The 23,245-nt window shown below is 39.4% G+C and overlaps 1 pseudogene; it reads left to right on the plus strand.

The window, feature by feature from the left end:
* The first annotated feature begins 888 nt into the window (after window positions 1-888).
* On the plus strand, window positions 889-21,974 carry LOC140228483 (cytochrome P450 4V2-like; annotated as a pseudogene).
* The last annotated feature ends 1,271 nt before the right edge of the window (window positions 21,975-23,245 follow it).

Here is a 23,245-nt window from a genome sequence, read left to right on the forward strand (position 1 = left end):
TTAAAGGATTACGATTTTTTCACAAATTGTACGTAATTGAATTTCAGTTTTCCCCAGTCATGCCAGTGCACAATGTAAGACAGTCCACTATGTGATAAGCTTGCTGTCATAACACACTGACTTAGCAGGGATCGTCACAGAAAGCAATACTGTCCATGATTATCTATAACAATCTGTCACTATCCCTAACTATCCGAAAATATCCGCAACTCTCCGCAAGTGTTCAGAACTATTATGTGCCAATTCGTAAGAATATCCGCAAGTGGACGCAAGTATTCGCATCTGATCGTATTTGTCCGTATCACCCGCACTTTTTCTCGGTATGTTTTGAATAAATTTTCTAGTGACGGCAAAGGATCCGCGGGAGTCCGCAATAGAAATGACTTTTTTTGGACGTAACGCCGGACGCAGAGCATTATGTGACTGGGGCTTTACGGCACAATGAGGCACGTTTTGTGTGTGTGTGTGTGTGTGTGTGTGTGTGTTCAGATCGATCAACAGCGTTTCATTGGCATAGAGTAGTACAGATCTGGAGGTACAGTGTATATACTGCTACCATTTCTGTATGACTACAAAGCGCAACCGTTCCACCTGTATGTCTCTTTAATACTATTAACGCATTGATATTATTGAAATGAGTGCAACAACCACTCGTGATTTCTTTATTACGTGTAGAATCCTTTATCACCGCATACAATTTCACTGCTCAATTTCTTTCGTGATGTATTGACGTTGATTTCTGTGACGGTTTCATCGTGCCGTAGACGGTTACTATGATTTCATCTTTTAATAAAAAATTGTAATATCCGTAACTATTACTCGTACTACTTTTGTGTAAGTTGCACAGGTTCTTTCACTTTAGTTTTTTTTTTTCTTTCAAAAGTAACCATGGCGTTTGATTTTGGAATGGGGACCACAGCGATCATCTTTGTCGTGACATCAATCATGATGTACCATTTGGCCAGGTGCATTCGCATATTTATTCTCATCAGCAAATTCCATGGGCCCCCTGCACTCCCGATTGTCGGCAATCTTCACAAGTTCCGTAATGATCCAAGAGGTCAGTCACCCTCCAGTGAAATTTCAGCGTTAAAGTTAATGGCAATGATTGATGTGTTGTTTGTTTTTTTAATTGATGTTATTTTTCGTTCTGAAATGGTTATTACATGTACAGTGAAGATGGATAATGTAATTTTTTTTTTTTTTTTAGTGTGCACTACAACTTACCTTTTGATATCTTTTTCCTGACCCAATCTATTGCGCGCACGTTGTGTGAATCCCATTCTGTACGCATGAAAAGAAAGGTTATCGGCCGCTCACCTTGTCTGTTTGTTTCTTTGTTGTTGTTTTTTGTAAGTGCTATAGTGCTAAAAGTTTTATCATTCTGCTGTTGGATACATTTCTTTTGGTCGTCTTGTGTATCCACAAATATCATCCCATTGGAGAACAAAAGATAATATTAAATGGCATCACAAAACATTGCATAACACCATGGCACATCAAGTGATCATGTTTTCCAATTATAACTGGTATTTCTCTATAAGGCATAATAGATGATGTAATGCGGTGGCAGATTTAAAGTTCATGTGTCCAGTTTGCAACCTAGAAAATAAGTTTTCTTTCATAAGCTGGTATGAAATAAGGTGTAAGTTTGTTCAGGCCTTTCGTCAGAATAACAAACAATAGACAAAGATAAACAATGCTATAGGTTTCAAGGGAATCTAATGGTTCCCAAAAATATATATTGTGTATATAAGTATTCATTAAATGTTCTTGCCACAAAGAGGAGCTTATTCAGGAGTGACATGAGATTAGTGTTTGATTTCAATTTGAAAAATTTTCAGGTGTATTACCATAAGATTTCACACACACACGATATTGGTAAACACTATTCCTCAACCATGCAATATTTCGTGACGTTTGCAAAGGGGATACGCGACGTTAAATAACCGACAAGATTTCATTTTCCTGTACAAAATGATGACTTGATGTTTCTTTTTATGCATTATTTTCAACAAATTTGGAACCAAAAAAAAAAAAGCTGATTTAAACCTTTTTTTTTTTTTTGCTCGAGAAATTGGAAGATATTATGATTTCATAATCTCTCCTGAAATCAGGTCACAACACAAAAATGTGTCACGAGTCTTATAACATCATTTATATACTACAAAATAAAAATTTAACATTGTTGAAAAGATAAGGATAGGAACAAGGAGAGAGACAGCAGTCTCCGCTTTAATGATTGAGTAGTGTTGAATGAGCATTTCTTACCCTATCAAGGAGTACTCGACTAACCTGAAAGCATGTTTCACTCACGTCACATCTACCACATGATGATTATGCACCTATCTGTACCAAATGCACAGCACACACGGCATTCAACAAAGACTGCATGAACCAAAAAAGCTTGCCGACATCCGCAGCAGTGACGATGGCGCTATTGCAGGGAAACGAAAGAAAGTGGCTTTCTTGGATCTCCTTATCCAAATGCACAGAGAGGACCCCAGCTTCACTCTGGCAGACATCCAGGAGGAAGTGGATACCTTCATGTTCGAGGTGTGAAGAGAAGAAGAGTTTTCTCATCGACAAACTCACTTGTGTTTCAGTGACCAATAGATCCCCAGATATCAAATCGACTTTTCAACAATATCGAGGGTTTATGTTGACAGGATCATAATTTGTCTCTGCCTTCATCCCGTTGTTTTATGTGGGGGGGGGGGGGGAGGGGGGGGGCATTTCATCAAGCCTTTTGTTGGATTTATTTTTTTGGCCAAAATTTGCTCTCAGCCCACCAGATACAAGAATTTCAGTTTAAAACTGTTTGTCAGAAAAAAAAATCTGACAAAACGCTTGAAGAAATCCCCCCCCCCCCCCCCCGCCCGACGTGCGTTCGTCAACATGTAGATTGTGCTCCAGGTCTCTCACAGTGATTTTTTATTTTCGACCATTCCTAAAAATATGTCGCCTGCTTCATGGCTGACGGAGTTTTCTGTACCTAAAATTTTGAAAGGCAGTACAGTCAAACCTGCCTTAGCGGCCACCTGTCTATAGCGGCCACCTGTCTATAGCGGCCACTGAAAAATCCCCCGAGAGAAAAGCCCTGTTAAAGACCCTGTGTATAGCGGCCACCTGTCTAACGCGGCCAGCGGCCACAAATTTTGTTTCCCGCGGTAGATTTTAACCTGTCTATAGCGGCCACAGAGCCGGTAATTCAGCGTGTTTTTCTGACTTGTGGCCGTGCCAGACATTCATGGGCAACTTTCGGTGATCGCCACCGCTGCAATCGTCACTTATTCAGTCATAATAATGCACTAGTGTTAAGCTTTCTTCACGACTGTACAACATGCTACTATAATGTATATGCAACAATTCATGAACACCGGCATTGTTCAATGCATGAAACACACGTGTGCATACGGACGCATGTACATGTACACTAAGTACATAATACTTATGCGATGTATACAGCGATGATACATGTACATGCATAGGCAATGCACACATATTATAGTTGGATAACCTGTCTATAGCGGCCACCTGTCTATAACGGCCACTTTTTTCGTTTCCCTTGGGTGGCCGCTATAGACAGGCTTGACTGTATTTACCATTTGCAGATGGAATGAAAACTAAGCTTTAGTGCTTCAAAATAGTTCTATGATGTAACATGTGAGTTTATCAGGAATGGAAACATCCAATGTAAAAATAATAATCAGTATAATGTGAAGTATTGTTGAATATACAAAATGTAAAAAATGATTATGATATTGTTTCGGGAATGAACCGTATACAGTATGGTTTATTGAGAAAAATAGTGATATCTCCTTATATTTGAAGCTTTATAGCAAAATTTTCCTATGGAAGAATGTTTTGTGATGCAACTTACCCACACATATGCATCAAATGTGATAACTCAAACATTTTTTTAACCCCTGATCTCCATGTTAAACATTACCTTTAATATGAATAAAATCACCAGAGTCTATGAATGAACTCCAAACACAAAGAGAAAACATCTCTTTGTTTTAAATTCTGTTATAATTTTTCTATTCAAATCAGAAGTAGTTATTATGATAAAAAAAGCATGATGGTGATAGAACTAATCTAGAAATAGAACGGCATTGTGGTGTACGATTGTGGTGAAACGGAGACAACAGAATCCCCAACAAAACGGAGATAAATCTGATATGGATGAATACCTAATACAACGATAAACATATACTTTGCGAGATACCTAAAGAAATCATATCTGAATAAATGGATACGAATACGATCCATTGCATCTGTAACACAGGGCCTCGATACGACCGCTGCAGCTATCTCCTGGAGCCTTTACCTATTGGGTCTTCATCCAGATGTTCAGGAACGTCTACACGAGGAAATTGCCTCAGTCCTAGGTACGATTTTAGTTTGGTCAACTGCATAATCTCCTTCACAGGTTCCCAGTCTGTGTGTCCATTGAGTTCAGCCAAGATAAGGTTGTGCTGTATACAGCGAAGTCGCTTCTTTTTCGATGCATAACCCTCTGTATTTGGGATAACCCAAAGTATCAAGAGTCAGCATCTATAAACAAAAAGTGGATGTCTAAAGAAATTACTTAGCTCCCCGCGAAGAGCATGAGGGTAAAAATTCTTGTGATCTGGTCTGTGCACAAACAGCCCGAAAGACGGAGGAACGAAGGTGGACTCAGTATAATGCAGTTGTCACTTTATGGCTTCAGCAACCAGAAAAATGCGATCACACGTGATCACATAAAAAAAGAAAAAAAATTGTTTTCTCAATTGTGTGCCAATAAGCGACATGATATTAATCCACTAGTAAACAATTATTAATGTAACGCAATCGAATTTTAATCTAAAGGTGTGCATTCTATGCAATGCTCGTAACCTGACTACTAGTAATTTGCAAAGATTGCGTCAAAGCGTGAGAGTAATCTAACTAACAGAAAATGCTGACTTTGGGTGTCGCGGATAGAAAAAATATTCTAACCATTGCGTAAATATGATAGTTTGACGTATTGCGTATTCTGGACTTAGTTAAGGTTACCCCTATCATCATTTCAAATCTTCATATAGAACATTATGAATGTTTCTCCCTCCAGTCGTCATTATAATATTATAGTGTCACATGAATAAATTAGTGTAATTCATAGTCAGTCTAATTTTTGTTAAAATGAACCGTTTTGACATTATGCTTTATAAAAAAAAATAAAAAAACTACACCTTTGCTACTTCCTCATAACAGTCAGCTAATGATACAAACCTTGGTCCCGTTTTATCAAAACATATAATTGATTATGAATTTCCTTACCACACAGGCTGCCATAGACTTAACATAGAAACCAGCTAATCAATTATAACTCTTCATAAAACAGGGCCCGGGTGCTTTTTACACGAGAGGAGAAAATACGAGCCATGTATTTCCCGTGAGCAGGGTTAACATGGGTGTGCATTAGTGTGTGTGTGTGTGTGTGTGTGTGTGTTTGTGTGTGTGCGTTGCATGTGCGTTTACATGCGTGTGTGTCAACAAACTGACGACTATATATCATGCTTCTACAGGGGACACATACCGTCACGTGACTACAGATGACCTGCAAAAGCTCTCGTATTTGACTGGCGTAGTAAAGGAAACTCTTCGAGTCCTGCCGTCGGTACCAGCCATTGGCAGGACCCTTGACAGTTACATCATCCTTGGTGAGTGAAAACTGAAAGAGCTTTGGTGAATTGCATTTTCATGTAAACCGTCCCCCTCTTATTCCCCGGAAAAAGAAAATAACGTAATTGTGACAGTAAAGATGACGTAAACATCTGTTCTCAATCCAACAAAGAATAGATGATGTAAATATCTGTTTTCAATTCAACAAAGATCCGCTCCTTGTTACATCTATTTTCTCAAAGGAAAAGTTTTTCGAGCAAGGAAAGTGCGCTTCTTAAATTTCGCGATCGTGGCAAATACCAGCGATGAAGCCAGTGAACCACCGGTCAATGTTTGTTAATGTGAAACAGGGTTCGTGTCATAAGTTGGAATCAAGAAATACAGCAGACACATGATTTGAATTAGTCCGGGTACCATCAAATAGAATTTAAGAAATGCCATCAATTCTGAACGCAGCTACAAAAATAAAACCATAAATGATGATTTTATATTACAGACTGAGATCAGAATGTCAGAATATCAGAATCAGAATATCATTAACATTACACTTGATTTGCTAATGGAAAAAAAATGACAGGCAATGGCGTGCCGTAATATTGAATAATGTGCCACGAATATAAGTACGATGCTATGTGAAATATTGCCGATGTCGCAATTCGTAGAATGTATATCATTTTGATTTGCTTTCACTTATTCTACCCGCAAAACAGTAACAGTTGTGGATGTTGACATCTTACTCCACCTTACAGATGGCAAGCTCGTACCGAAGGAAACAAGTATCATTTTGGGAATTTACGCCCTTCATCGCGACCCCGGACAATTTCCTGATCCCAATAAGTTTGACCCCGATCGGTTTCTTGCGGACAACACTTTCAAGCGACATCCCTACGCCTACGTCCCATTTTCAGCTGGACCAAGAAACTGCATTGGTAGCTATACATTTCACCAAATTCCAAATAATCTTTGTTTTCTTCAGTTCGTTGTCTGTTACACAAAATGCTTTTTTTTATTTCAGTATAGTTCTTGCAGTTCGTGTGAAAAAGAAAATTCTCATCGAGAATCTATAGAATATCGTTAGTGAACCCTCAGCAATGAATTTGGTCTTCCTGCAAACGCTTTAAAATTGAAAGAAACTGATCTACAGGATTGAATAACAGTTTTGATATGATGGGGAATTAATATCACAGTTCAAATAAGTGATGGTGATGTATGCTTGGATCCAGACCGTAATGACATGCCTCTATTGTAGAAATTTAAGGCTAAAACAACACGCAGCAAAATAGGTGAAGTCTATATACTAGACTTTCTGACTACCGAGGATATGAATGTGCACATGATGCGAGTTCTGCCAATATCGCCGACATTCATTGAAAATCGTGGAGCTTGCACTCAATCATTGCTGTTTCACTTATGTTCAAAACGTCGGAATACCACACGGCATCACATTGTATATCGTGCAATATGTATTCAGCCATTATCTGTTTCAGTCATGCTCAAGATGTCGGAATACCACACGGCATCAACATTATGTTTGATCATCCAAAATACAGGACAGAAATTTGCTATGATGGAAATAAAGGTCACCCTGGCCAATCTTCTACGGCGGTTCTCATTCCAATCACTGCAGACGATAGAAGAAATGAAGCCAGCAGGTCAACTGATCCTCAGCCCAGCGGAAGGCAAGATCCTCATGAAAGTGAGCAAAAAGGGAATGACGGAAGGTAGCTTGTGATCACAGCTAGTAAAACCACAAAGAGTGCGTTTTTTTTTTTTTTTTTTTTGTTTTTTTTTGTTTTTTTTTTTACGATAACCATAACTGGTCTGCCATTAGGGTGAACGTGCGTGGTACACGTACATTGAGCAATGACCGAGAAATAGACACACACACAGTTCTTTTATAGATCAGTATGATCTTTCCAGGTCACTAGAAACAATGTGAAAATATCTTTACCGTTCTTAACTTGTCATGACTAGCAAATCTTCAAATAAAAAGTGGATTGCTTTCAGTTGAATGCTGTTCCAACTCAGCATGATATGAGTTCTGGATAAAATGTTGTCGAAATACTGGAATGGTCGAAATACTGGCATTGGTTTCTAACTAGGACTTTCGAAAAGATTTCCGAATATACAGTTAACTTCGAAGCTGGGGTGTAGAGCCCACTAATGTCAAAATCGCCCACTAATGTCAAAACGACCACTAATGTCATAACACGTCGACGACAAATGTCAAAACAACCACTAATGTCATAACACGTCGACGACAAATGTCAAAACGACCACTAATGTCATAACACGTCGACGACAAATGTCAAAACGACCACTAATGTCATAACACGTCGACGACAAATGTCAAAATCGGATCAACCACTAATGTCATAACGCGTCGACGACAAATGTCAAAATTTCCATTTTTACTGCAAATGTCATAACACGTCGACGACAAATGTCAAAATCGGATCAACCACTAATGTCATAACGCGTCGACGACAAATGTCAAAATTTCCAAATTTGCTGCAAATATCATGACACGTCATAAGGGTGGATCCAGGAATTCCATAAAGAGGATTCGCCTTTTCAAAAAGGCTGGCGCGACCCTCGCCCCCCCCCCCATTTTCTTTTTTTTTTTTCTTATTTCTGTTGTGTTGGCAAAATAGAGAGGGGGCACTAAAGGGGGGGGGGGGGGGTGCGCCCCCTCTCAATCCGCGATTGCGTCAACCACAAGTCAAAATCGGGGATTAACCACTATTATGTAATAACACATGTCGACCACAAATGTCATAACGCGTCACAGGGGCGGATCCAGGAATTCCGTAAAGGAGGGGGGGGGGAGCCTTTACGAAATCAAAGGCTGGCGTGACACTTCCCAACCTTCTTATTTTTTGTTTCTGATGTTTTAATCTAATAATAGTGAGGGTGCACATGCACCAGAGGGGATGCGCCCCTCTCGATCCATCATTGCGTCAACCACAAATGGAAAAACTCATTGCTTGCATCCGGCCTACAGGGGCGGAGCCAGGAATTACGTAAAGGGGAGAGGCGCTGTTACAAAATCAAAGCCTGGTGCGACCCTCCCCCCTTTTCCTCTTTTTATTTCTGTTGTGCTGACAAAATAGAGACAGGGGGCGCTAAAGGGGGATGCACCCCCCTCAATCTGCAATTGCGTCAACCACAAGTCAAAATCGGGAATTAACCTCAAACGCCATAACATGTCGACCAAAAATGCCACAACGCGTCAAAGGGGCATATCCAGGAATTCCGTAAAGGGGGGGGGGGGGGGCCTTTACAAAATCAAAGGCTGGCGCGACACCCCCCCCCCCCATTTCTTTTTTTTTTTCTGTTGTTTTAACCTAATAATTATATTGAGGGTGCGCCAGAGGGGGATGCGCCCCCTCTCGATCCATCATTGCGTCAACCACAAATAGAAAAACTCATTGCTCGCATTACAGCTAGGGCGGATCCAAGAATTCCGTAAAGGGGAGGGGCGCTTTTACAAAATCAAAGGCTGGCGCGACCCTCCCCCTTTTCCTCTTTTTACTTCTGTTGTGCTGACAAAATAAAGAGAGGGGGCACTAAAGGGGGGTGCGCCTCCTCTAAATCCGCGATTGCGTCAACCGCAAATGTCAATATTGGATTAACCACAAATGTCAGAACACGTCGACCACACCAAATGTTATAAAGCGACATAGAGGCGGATCCAGGAATTCCGTAAAGGGAGGGGGGGGGGGGGTCTTTACAAATCAAAGGTTGGCGCGACCCTCCTTTTCTTATTTTTGTTTCTGTTAATTGGTTTAACCTAACATAGTGAGGGTGCACCACACCAGAGGGGGAAGCGCCCCCTTTCGATCCATCATTGCGTCAACCACAAAAGGGAAAACTCATTGCTTGCATTACAGGGGCGGATCCGGGAATTTTGTAAAGGGGAAGCGTACGTCTTTACAAAGTCAAAGCCTGGCGCGACTTTCCCCCTTCCCATTTTCTTCTTTTTATTTCTGTCGTGTTGACAAAATAAAGAGAGGGGCATTAAAGGGGGATGCGCCCCTTCCCACTGGGGCGGATCAAGGAATTACGAATAAAAGGGGAGGGGCGCTTTTACAAAATCAAAGGCTGGCGCGACCCTCCCCCTTTTCCTCTTTTTATTTCTGTTGTGCTGACAAAATAAAGAGAGGGGGCACTAAAGAGGGGTGCGCCTCCTCTAAATCCGCGATTGTGTCAACCGCAAATGTCAATATTGGAGTAACCACAAATAATGTCATAGCACGTCGACCACAAATGTAATAACGTGTCACAGGGGCGGATTCAGGAATTTCGTGAAATGGGGGGGGGGGTGCTTTTACAAAATCAAAGGCTCTCGATCCATCATTGCGTCAACCACAAAAGGAAAAACTCATTGCTTGCATTACAGGGGCGGATCTAGGAATTCCGTAAAGGGGAGGTGACAGGCGCCTTAAAAAAAAAAAAAAAAAATCAGGACCCCCTACTTATTTTTTTACTTCAATTTCTTTAGGTTTTACAAATGTGAAAAAGGAAGCGGGCCCGATGCGCTCCCTCAGGGAAGGGGAGGGGGGAATTGGCACGGTGCCCCTTCCCCTTCACCGCGACCCCCAAAAAGGACCCAACACCTTAAGGGGGGATAGGGTGGGGATAGTGGTACCCCACGTCGGTTGATAAAAGTTATTAAGTTAGTATAGTAAGGGCTTTTTACACTTGTAAATTTTTGCTTAGCCCCGGACTATCGGTGGGGCTAAGGGGGGGCCTTAGCCCCACCGATAGTACGGGACTATCCTTAGCCCACTTTCTGTTTACACTCGTTTTTGCCAAAGTGGGCTAGCCCCACCGATAGTACGGTACTATCTGGCCCTGCAAAATAGCAGGGGTTAGCACCGCAATTGCGGTGCCAAGCAAGTGAGTGTAAACAGAACGAAAAAATAATCCTGGGCTAAGCGACGGAGACGAAGTGCGACCCTCACTGACCAATCAGAAACGAGGTAATCAAGTGCTGCCGGTGCGTGCGTGTACGTGTACAGTACACAGCGTAATTATGAATATTCATGTGGTTTGGAAAGTCCGGGGCTAAGAAAGACGAGTGTAAAAAGGTCAGTTTTCTCCTTAGCCCCGGACAAGAGATAGTACGGGACTAATTGGCGAGTGTAAAAAGCTGAAAAAATTGGTACGGGACTAACGATAGTCCTGGGTCAGAGAAAGTCCGGGGTTAAGAAACACAAGTGTAAAAAGCCCTGTAGATGACGCGAGCGAACTCAGATAATCAAGGTGTAATCACATGTATAATGTGATAGTGATGATTTATTTTCTGGAAATTTTGGGCTGGCCTGATCTGGCCCGCAGGTCGCCATATCTAACCAAGGGTTAATAAGATTAACACGGGCATTGGGGAATGGTTTCGAGAACAAGGAAGGCTGTATTTCACTGTACACTCTAGTCTCCTTTTATCCTTCTCCCTCTAATATATCTTCTTCTTCTTCTTCTTCTTCGTTTTCTTTCTTGTTTTCTTCTTCCTCCTCATTTTCTTCTTTAAGTTTTGGCTTTTAATTTCTTTTCCTCCTCCATTTCCTTCTTCATTCTTACCGTCTTCCTTGTTTCTTCTGTTACTTTTTTCCCTTCAGATTCTCCTCTTCCCCTCTCTTATACTTCTTCTACTGTACTCTAAGTTCCTAATCCTATTATCCTCTCATATTTAAAGAAAAAAAAAGAAGTAAATTATGATCCAATGGCAGATCCAGAGGGGAATGACCGGGCGCGCCCCTTCTATTTTTTGTTAAAAAAACAGAAAGTCACCCCTCCTTGAGGAATTCCTGGGCACGCCTCTGTATAATCAGCATTGATACCATCCGTATGTCGATCGGTGGTTGCGCGTTGGTATTCGGGAAACGTGTGTACCTTTCTAGGTACGACTGTACTGTTAATTTCATACGCCTGGCACAATGCTAGCAATGCAGGCGCTAGGCGTCCTGGCCGCGCCGAGATCCTAAGCTACATGATGATAGGCACGCTTTTGCTCTAGAGAAACATGGTTGGTGCGAACGTCGTCACGTTTCTACCTCTTTTCGAAGTTTGTATCATTTAAAGGATGTTGTGGGCCTGTGATCGACATCGACGAGGAACACATGGTCAACGATACTCGCTTCGGGAGTTGAGCTGTGAACACATTCCTAATTTCTACAGGTAGGATTTTAATAGACATTTTGTAGTTTTAGTCTCTCACTACAACCAGCCCAAAGAAAGTCTAACGGTAACGTTAGACCTGTTAAGTAACAGTGAAGTCTAATTTGACTGATGTGATCTTTCTGTGTCTGGCCATTTTCCACCCATTTGTATCATTTGTTTGGTCATAATTATGGACACGTTGAAATTACAAAAGTCTAGAGACATTTTCAAAGTAGACCTTGAAACGGTTCTAGCCGACATTGAAAATGTCTCCACTTTTACAGTGTTTGAGGGGCCAGACACATCACGCAGCTAGAATTGGCCTAACTCTAAATCAATAAGACCCAAAACGACTCAAGAGCAAAACTACATTAACTTCTTGATCTACCCGTAAGTTTCCTCAGTACTAACATGTAGGTCTAACTGATAGATACTCTACAGAGTGTAGGCCTATCATAAAAAGAAAGAAAGAAAGAAAGAAAGAAAGAAAAAGGGTAGTCAAAATTAAGAGGCCTATGCCATCATGACCATTTATTCTTATCAATTTATTGTCAGCTATGGAGAGAAGATTCTACGTTTTGAGGAAACAAGAACTCTTTGTCTTTCTAGTGTCAGTATTGATGCCTAATTAAATCATGTTGAGAAATTTAATGTCATGCATGACTGAGCACATGAACTCAAAAGACAACAATGACAAATGCACTTTTTCCAAGGGCTGAGTGTTGCATAAGGGAACAATGAATTTCTCACTGAATGGATGGGATCTGTCAATGAAAGTAGTCAGATTAACAGCCCGACCGGGATGACTGCAGGTTTGTGTTTAGGGTTTCTTCCATTAATGGCATTATTGACATTAACTTTTTATGGTCCAATATCTTCAACATGGCACAGATCTTGACAACTTGGTTACTCCTACAAAGACTTACCTATTATTTTTTTTTCTTTTGAAGCTCATATTCAATCTACATAGTTTCTAGAATGTGTTAAATATGAATAGAGATGAATGGATCATATGTGTTTGCTCTATAGTGGAAGTGACCAGTTATCTGACAGGTGGAAATGTTAAAGCTTATGAACGATAAAATGTTAGAAGAACCCCTACAAACAAATCCTAAACACAGCCATTAGACATATAATGTAATTTTAAATGAATCTCACAAGAATTGGAATGATCACCCCCAGCACTCCCACTGATCAGTTACTGTAAGCCATCCCCTTTAAAGTTCATGAGCTCAGTCATGCATGGTATTTGTCAACATAATTAGGTATCACTCTTCTTCTTTCCATACAACCAACATTTTCCTCTTCATAGCTGACATGTATGAATAGGTGGTCCTCCAGAGTTGGATTTCCTCTCTCTCTCTCTATCTATCTATGTGTTATGCACTGTAATACTAAGGCATGTACATACTGTTGTAGCATAATGCATGTGTTATAAAAAAAAATAGCAAATCGATTTATATGGGGGGGGGGGGGGTCTGATCATGTTTTAAGTAACCAATGTTGGATAAGAATCCCAAGGAGAAGGGATTCGGGGGGGGGGGGTGGGTGGGACCACACTTACAGAAAAAAAGAGCACATTTTCTACAAATAATGCTTCAAAAGGAGTTGCAAGACCATATGTGCATCCTCTAAATCCAGCCCTGATTGAAAGAGGACTTTGAGATCAATACATAGATCTAGTTGTGTTGAAGTTTGTTTGTGTTCATTTATTGTTATATATATATATATATATATATATATATATATATATAATTATATATATGTATTTTTTAGGGGGGAGTGGGGGAGGCGGGTGGTGGTAAGGAGGAAGTAGAAATAAAAGCTGAGAGAGAAGCGTTTGATTTGATTAAAATATCTACTTTGTTTATACAGCCAGTTGCATTGCCAACGGAATTTCAAGCATCTGGAGTCCGAGCTCAACGGGAAGGTTTTTTGGTTCTACCTCAAGTCTGCCTCTGAGCTTAGTGCTGCCTTCAGAATGCTGTTCAAGAACTCACTTTATCTATTCAACAGCTGGACGGTATGCATTTTTTTCTTGGTCTTGAGATTTTGTAATAAGACTGTTCTACAATATTGACTTTCAAAGTCAACATCTTTGTCATGCTCACAGTTTTCTCTTTAGCAGCAGTCAAAAATAACATCCAACTACTTAGAACATGATTGGCGCACACTGGAGGAAGGGTGCACTTTAGCGTGTCTACAAAGCAAAACAAGAGGATATTTCTTTGTAGCATGTTTAAACCAGAAAGGAAGCAGTTATGTTTTGTTTTGTTTTTTTTTTCATGGGTGGGCACAGAAATTTTGTAGCAAGAAAAAAAAAAACTGTTAAAAAGAAACAGGGAATGGGTGTGAGGTACAAGGTAGCCATTACAGGTGGAAAGAGTACTCTATATTGTTATTGGCTTTTAAATGCATTGGAATAGTCATAAGATTAAGTCAGAAAATGACAAATTTAGAACCTTTAGTGTGTTCTGTAAAAAAAAAAACTATATAGTGCTTATTATGTACACCTCTTTTATCCAAATTGGCAAAAAGTACACAAAAAACAACAAGAAACACCTCCAATAGTTCCTAATCCACAATGTGATATTGCTTACAGTCACCGTTTTGTTCTGTTTTTGTTTTTGTTTTTTTATCTTGCCTGAACCAAAGGCTCAAGTGAGCTATTGTTGTCCGTTTCGGTCAATTATCCATCATGCATTAACTTTATACATTTCATTTTCTTTCTGGTACCTGTTGGCAGATTTTAATCAAACTTGGTGAGGATCATCTTCAGGTGTTTATAGATACCAAAAGTTGTTAATATGGGACAATTCGTCCCCAGAGGTTCTGGAAAGGGGGAGGGGGAAAGGAAATAACGGGGAAGACTATAAAAATCTTCTCCAGACCGTAAAACTGTAGAGTCAAAATACGCTGTACATGTCTGTAGATACCCTTATGATTATGTTTTAGTCATGAAGGGAAAATTAGATGGCCACATGGGAGAGCTCCTACAAGTGTTGAAAGCTTTGAGGAGGGGGCCCAAGGGGAAAACACATTTTTATCATGTTCAGAACCATGCAGTGGATGGATTGCAACCAACTTGGCAGGTATTATTCTCAGGGTGTAGGGAGTTCTTCAAGCTGCTTTTATGGGGTGGGATGGGGGCATGGGGTTCTGTGTCGGATGTATTGACTGATGATATACAGGTGAACACTCTGGGCCTCTTGTTTTTTCATAGTGTCGTTTCGACTATTATGTCTTATTTGCATTATCCTTTTGCATTTCTCATTGATTCTTATGCCATACTTAAAGGAAACATCAGCTGTTGATTCAAGGTAGCTGAGAGCAGTCCTGTCATCAGGAAGTGGCCCAGTTGAATTCACACGTTTCCACAGAGCTCTTAGGGGTCACTGGTCTGTACACCATGAAAAGGTTTGCATTTTCTATTGCTATTTCCATGATTGTTCAAGGCATATTGTTTACAGTGGATAAAAAAATCGTGTAACAAGGCAATTTCCTACTGCAACTCAGTTAATTTGTTTGTTAACCTTAACACATACAGACTGATCACCTGATGTAACAAAAGTTCATTCTAAGTACATTGTTTAACCTCTGAGTTCAGTGTATGCAACATGCACAGATTCCTAATTACTCGTATACAGGACCAGCTATTCTTAATTAGTCCAGGCTAGGCTCCATGGAAAATGCACCTAATCTTTTTTGTTTTCTTAATATATATACAATGTTTTCTGATTTCTTCTTGTCAATTCGAGGGTGCTGATTCCAAATCCGATTGATGCCACTTTCATAACCTTGAGCACTTTCAGCAAAATGCAAAAATCCAAAATGGCCACCAGATAAGCAAATTTGGCTGTGATATTGATAATCCCAGTTATGTCCACTTATTCCATCAAGGTTTTTTTTTTCTAATTTTTGTTTCTTGAGTAATTCTACTTGCACATGCTAGAAATTTTTCATTTGAAGAGATACATTTAGTATTTTAAGTTATTTTGAATTCAAAATGGCCACCACTCCTATACTCGGGTATTATATGAATGGCAAAAAAAAAAAAAAAAATATGCGTAAAAATAGAAGACGAATGTTCAGTCACATACCTATGCTTTATCAAGTCTTGCATGTGCAATGCAAATATGATGAGTGCCACTAGCAGAATAAGCAAGCAAACAAGCAAACAGAAAATATATTGTTTTCTTCTTCTTCTTTTTTTTTGGTGGGGGGCGGGCTTATTATATTCTTAATGCAAAACTTCAAAATGGATGCTATTCATATACCCCTGCTCGATATGAATGGCAAAGTGTACATGGAAATAAACAAATTTTCTTTTTTGACTATCACTCAGGTACACTGTTATTCAATTTATGCGCTCATTATAAATCAGAAGGTTGTTACTAACAAAAGCTATTTTATTTTTTGATGCAAACATCCAAATTTGCTACCTTAATATGGATTTGCCCTTGGAATTTGGAAAAAAATCCACCAAAACTTGAATTGATGCCAACATCCAGGAATTATTAGATATGAACATTTGATACTTACTTGCCTTGAGATGTTCAACATCATAGTAATCACTCTGATTTCCAGAATAAAAAGACTGAATCTTGGATGATGACACAAATGAAATATCCAATTAACTGTCCTGTTCTACATTATCTAAAGCCATATCAAATAAACTTTTCAGTTCACTCATTCGAGAAAGAACATGAGGCAGGTGAAAGTGGAAAAAAGGGACCACCTCACTTTCTGTCGTGAAATCTCTGAAATGAAAAAAAAAAAAATGCCCAAAAGTTTTTCATGTTAAACAAGAGTATGATTTGCTTTGAAATACAAATGACAAATTACCTTCTGCCTTATCTGATATAGATTAGATTTACCACTGGTTCTGCGATTTCCTTATGATGGTTAAAATGTAACAGCATGGACTTGTGTTTGGAGAATTACAAAGAGTTTGGTAAAGTATTGATAGTAGTATCCACAATGTTATTTTTTTTTCATTGTAAACAGAAAGTGAGAAAACAGAGAGTCATCACACCACAGTAGTCTTATTTTGTAACATCCAACGATGAAATCATAAGCTTGTCTAAGAATGCAATCACTGTAATGGAGTTGATGCACATGTTGCTGAAAGACGCATATCATAAGAGTGAGTCATTGTCAGGAGCATTGCTACTGCTATCAGGAAAAAGTCTGTCTTACCCCACACAACTGTGAGAAGTGCATAGTTACTCCCACTGAAACAGATATGACCTCATATGTAGGCACCTATTGCAACTCAACATGCTCAAAATAACAAGATATATAAAAACAACAGGAAATCTGGATATTTTGCTTGCCACTGAAAAATTGACACATTCTGTCTGGAGATGAGTAGGCCTACTTTGCTCACACCTTTCCATCAATGATGAATTTTAAAATTATGGAATATTTACCAATGTTAGTACAACACAGGTGATTCATGATGGATATACTGTATGTGTAATTGGATGGGTTCATTAGTCAAGGGGTTTGTTTTACACCTGTAGTTTGCCCCCACCTCTGCTACTGCTAACCCTCAGTTCCGCAACCCCTGCAATCCTACAATTGCCTTACAAGGTACTTCATAGGGGTCACTGGGTGATCTTGTCATAGAGACAGGATTAGGACATGGGAACTTGCTTTAGCATTCGTTTACAGAAGATCCAAAGCCCAACCTTACCAGTAGCAACCATCCACAGAGCTATCTGACAATAGACATGCTGATATTGTTGCCTAAATGCAGCCATGGTAGGTGGAAGGCTTCACTGCTCTGAAGGTAGATGAATTTTACCACCATTTTTTTTTTTCATTTTTCAATTCAAGGGAGCCTCTGAGATGTGTACAGTCTGCCTCATTCTGAAAGCAGTGTTATAGCAACTTCACACTGTCTGCTTGCTTGATTCTTCAGCACTTGCAAATTCATGACTGCTCTAGGAAACCAGACCAGCTGTATTAGGACTCTGAATATGACCTCCTTAATTGTGGCTTTAATTCGTGTAAACTAACTCGTGATCCACTAGAGCTCCTTTTAACATACATGTGGTGACATAACTCACTTCACGTAGGAAGTTTGCAGATGATTTTGCCTTTACGTCTCATAGAAAGTCCTTGGATGACACAAGCCGAGTACTGACTTATCTCAAGACAATAGAGGAGTACTTCACCTTCTGGAGACTTTGCCCAAACCATTACAAGATTATCATCAGACCCATGCCTTCCATCTTAGTAACCATCTTGCCAGTGCTATGTTGAAGGCAGCCCTCTGTGGTAAGCCTCCAAGGGTATGAGGCATAGGGAAGTCCACCCCCTTCACTGGCACTTGAGCACTCTTCCTCCTTACGCTGGAAGGAAAGGATGACAAGTGTCACCAGCACCGTCAACGCATACCTGACCTTCCAACCATGATATATATATATATATATATATATATATATATATAACACAGTGCTTATATAGCGCATAAGTATCACTACCGTGGTGTCTCTATGCGCTTTAAGGAGAGGGATGAAGTAGAAAGAAGAAATGCAGTGTACAATATGTGTACCATAAATGCAGAACCAAACTCATTCATAATACTTTTTGAACAGAAATGTCTTAAGAGCAGTTTTAAACTTTAACTGTGGGAGCTTCTTTTATATAACACGGAACAGCGTTCCACAGTGTGGGAGCACCATGGGCAAAAGATCGCTCACCATAAAACTTTGTTGTGATAATAGGACATTGGAGAAAATTTTTCTGAGTTGATCTTAAATTACGAGAGGGAGCGTACCTGACCAAGAACTTACTGAGATATTCTGGTGCCATTGAATGGCGGCACTGATAAGTCAGTAACAGTATCTTAAAAACTATACGTGACTGAACAGGAAGCCAATGGAGCTGTTTCAAAATGGGGGTTATGTGAGAATTCTTCATGATAGCATGGGGGCATTTCATGAAGCGTTTTGTCTGATGAATTTGTCTGACAATTTGCTCTCAGCTATCAGATGCAAGGATTTTAGTAGCTTATCACAGTTTGTTAAAAAGATAAGATCTGACATAACTCTTCATGAAATGCCCCCCCCCCCCACCCCTCCTGAACAACCTGCCGTCTATACATGCTTCTGAAATCCCACTAATTTCCCTCCTGTCACTTGAAAGCTTTGACCCCAAAACGGGGTGGTGCAGATGCTGGTCTAATGTCATCTCCCGCACCACCCAAGTTACCTACAACATTGTCTCTGGCCTGGCAACAAAGCCATAGGGCTTCAACAGGTAGTGATTAAGCAAATTTTAATGTCATCATCCTGTTTCTATTGCAAATACTCACAATCTGACCCCTGAGGAAGTGCATAACATCTCCAGATGGGGTTGCAATTGCAGGACTAATATGCATTTTTAGCCTGAGAATATTTGGGGCTGATGTCACCTGCTGCCATATATATAATTAAAGGGATTTTTAATGACAATAAAAATGACAGTTTAAGTTTTAAGCAAGACTGAATGCTGACATCATGATGTCTAAGTGTATAATTATCAACACCTGGGAACTGTAAGAGAACTGAGAGAGGTACCTCACATTGCTCCTTTGTTGATGTTTAATGAATAGTCTGTAGTCGCCTCAGGACTCCTCCCTCCCCCCCCCCCCCCCAACTCCTTCCTGGAAAAAAAAAATACAATGTAAAGGGTTTTTAGCGGTGTCATCAACGTCCGATGTGTTTTTGTCTATAATAACCATGTATCTCTGCACTTACTGAATAGGATTTTTCTTTACTTTCTTAATATGGCTGTAGGGGAATGCATATTAGAAGCTCTGCGTTCTAAGTTCCCTAGATCCCCTCCATTTTCAACATTATTTGACAATTACCATGCATCTGGGCTTCTTAATGCATTGTGTCAGTATTACATTTCTATATTCAACCTATGCATAGAATGTGATGGTATACTGATTTCTTTCGTGACGTTTAGTGAACTTACATTGTATATTCATTTTTGAGACAAAATAGAATATAAGAAATTGTGTTAAACATCATAAGATTTATGAATATTAAATGCTCAAAAATACAGGTAGGTCCTCTATAAGTGGCACCCACCATAAATTATTTGTATTGCCTATGCAACACTTTATGATAGCATAGGAACTGGATGATAGCATAGGAACTGGACTGGAAATACAGTAAATTTGTTGTATATTTCCATGCGTATGTTTTGTCATTCATATAGTACATGAGCATAGGAATGGCGGCCATTTTGCATTGAAACTGAGCTTTAAACACTAAATGAACCTATATGGAATGAAAATTCTCTTGCAAATGCTGATGGAGTAACTCTAAGAAGAAAAATGTACAAAGTTTGGTGGATTATATTGGTTATATAATACACATTATTGTATTTATCACGGCCGAACTGGCATATCTGGTGACCATTTTGGATTTTTGCATTTTGCCGAAAATGTTTAAGGTTACGTGAGTGGCATCAATCGGATTTGGAATCGGTACCCTCGAATTGACAAGAAACCATAAAGCAACATTTTATATATCAAATAACAAGCTTGGGTGCCTTCTAGCCTGGACTATAATTTAATACTTGTTCATTACTGAATAACCCTATTCTACTTCGACCTCTACCTTTATGTTTGTATTCATTCTTTATTCATTTATTCATTTCTTTGTTTGTTTTGATATTATATTTGGTAGGGTTAACAACTTGTATACTTAAGAACCCAAAAGAAGAGCAGTTGTATTACCATGATATTACTAATATGTGTCATATCCTCCATTTTCAATTTCAAGATGTAAACGCGTGTAAACATGGAACACCCAATAGGTGTGAAATTAGCACAGACATTCTGCCATTTGTATGGAATATCAACACTGCATATATATTTTATAGTCAGGAAGTAACATTTCCTACACAAAAGTTTGAAGGTCAAACTTTTACAGAAAGTATCACAATAATTTTGTCGGAAGGACAGTATTATTATCATTTTTTTTTTTTTGATTTCTAATTCTTTTGGTATTGCTAATTTTTCATGTGGCCTAATGTAACTTTTCTCTTTCTTACGTATAACTTTTTTTTTGTCAAGCTACAACCACTCAAAAATGAATTAACTAAAAGAAATACAAAGCAATCCTTGTGAGCAAGTTCTAGCCCCTTATACACCATATTTCATTTTCACATATGTATATGGTAAAAAGGCTTTGTTTAATTCTTGGACTGACATAATGTGCAATCTAATTGCAAAATGTCACTTGACATCGAAACTGGAGTTCCAATTTACTTGGTATCAATAAATGTGCACGACTGTTTTTTTTTCTTTTTTTTTAACCAGGTGTCATTTCTATCCTTTTCTTTCCATTTTATTTTTTTCAGGATGAAGATCTTCTTTGTATTCCTGCTCTTCATAACAGCTGTGGAATGTGTTGGTAGCCGGCAGCCAACAGCCATGGATGACGAAACGTACAGGATAATTGTGAGGCTTTTGGAGGGTACGTTTAATGTCCCATGTGCTGAAAGGACAACTTTGGAAAAAAACGCAATTTCGCGGTTGTACAGGAATCATGATCGATATTCACTCCAAGGACATCCGCCAGAACTGTTTCTTGACGGAAAGAGGGTATTGCGAAAGTCTGAACTTCAAAAGGTTGTGTCAGATGCTTATTTCAGTGCCAAGGGAACTGGTGCAAGACGTTTGAACTACAAGCTCAAGGATAGTGTATCTGGCCTCTCAGAAAAAGCAATTCACAGTGTACTGTCAAATAATACATGTCACCGTCGTCTGAATGTAAGGTTCACTAATAAAGCACCTCATATTCCTGTAGTAGCCAAACAGGTGATGGAACGGTTACAAATTGATCTGATCAACATGAGGCCAGGAATAAAGTGCAGAAATAAGTTCTACAGATATATTCTCACTGTCATAGATGTTTTTTCTAGATACATCTGGTTAAGGCCGTTGCAATCAAAATCGAGTGATAACGTAGCACATCACCTCTCAAGAATTTTTCATATGTTTGGTCAGCCCAAATTCATCCAGCACGACCAGGGCACTGAATTTAAAAGTAAGGTTAAGCGTCTACTTAAGACGTTAGGTATTAAAGATGTCAAAAGTGCTCCCTATCATCCCCAAAGCCAGGGAAAAGTGGAGCGATCCCACCGGTCCCTGAAATCCAAAATACATTTTGATCTAGTAAATAAGAGACAAGGTGTTAACTGGGTTCACGGTTTACCTAAATACGAGAAGATATTAAATGACGAACCCAAAGAAGTTCTCGGGTGGTTGTCTCCATTTACAGTTTTTTTTGACAGATATCGCAATGATCCAAATGATGTAAAGAGTAGAAGTTGCAACAAATTGCCAAATTCCAAAATTAGGGAAAAAGCATATCATGCCTCCAAATGCCTTAATAGGAGAACATTGTCCTATCAACAAAGGCATCTAAAGTTACCCATATATGAACTTGGAGACAAAGTATTGATCCGTGTCCCAACAAAACGATCTAGGGTGTGCAACAAAATTTCAGTTTTAGAAGGAACCATCATTGGGAGAAATGTGAACAGGTTTAAGTACAAAGTAAACTTCTTCCATCCCGCTCTGAAGAAAGACCTAGACCGTTGGTTTTCGGTTACTGATATTACTGGTATCACTTTAGCACAACAGAAACAAAGGGAAAAGGTTTCTTTTCGGAAAAAGAAACTGAAATCAAATTTCTACTTTACTCTTGACCAACAATCCCGACTAGAACAATTTGAACATGATTTTAGTCTTTCTGTGCAATATAATCCCCCAGGCGACGGCAATTGCCAGTTTTCTGCTGTTGCTGACCAATTACAAACGATAGGGATACACAGATCTTATGAGACTCTCCGAGCTGAAGTTGTTCAATTCTTAAAGAAGCGGACATCTACCTGGTCTTCTTTTGTTGAAGAATCATCAGAAAGTTATCTTACCCATATGATGCAAGATGGAACGTATGGTGATCATATAACTCTTCAGGCGATTTCAGATATTTACAACATTCAAATTCTTATAGTATCAACATTAAATCAAGGAACGATGTTGCTTACTCCTCGGGGTAGGACAGAAAACGTGTATTCTTTCGAAATCCCCGTTATAACTGTTGGACATTTGCCTGAAGGAGATGGAGAACACTACGTTTCTCTTGAGAGTAGTACAAGCCAAATTATCTCTGTCATCCAAAACAGTGTTCAGATCGCCTTTGATGATGACATTCAACAAGATGAGGACAGTAGGGATGAAGAAAACAGAACTTCGTGTGATGATGGAAATTCCTTAACGGATGAAGATAATGATGATGTTAAGTCACATTCGGAGGATAATATCTCCTTTGATGATGACATTCAACATGATGAGGACAATAGGGCTGAAGAAAACAGAACCTCGTGTAATGATGTGAATTCACTAACGGATAAAGAC

The sequence above is a fragment of the Diadema setosum genome, chromosome 5, assembly GCF_964275005.1.
Source record: "Diadema setosum chromosome 5, eeDiaSeto1, whole genome shotgun sequence".
Classification (NCBI taxonomy): Eukaryota; Metazoa; Echinodermata; class Echinoidea; order Diadematoida; family Diadematidae; genus Diadema; species Diadema setosum.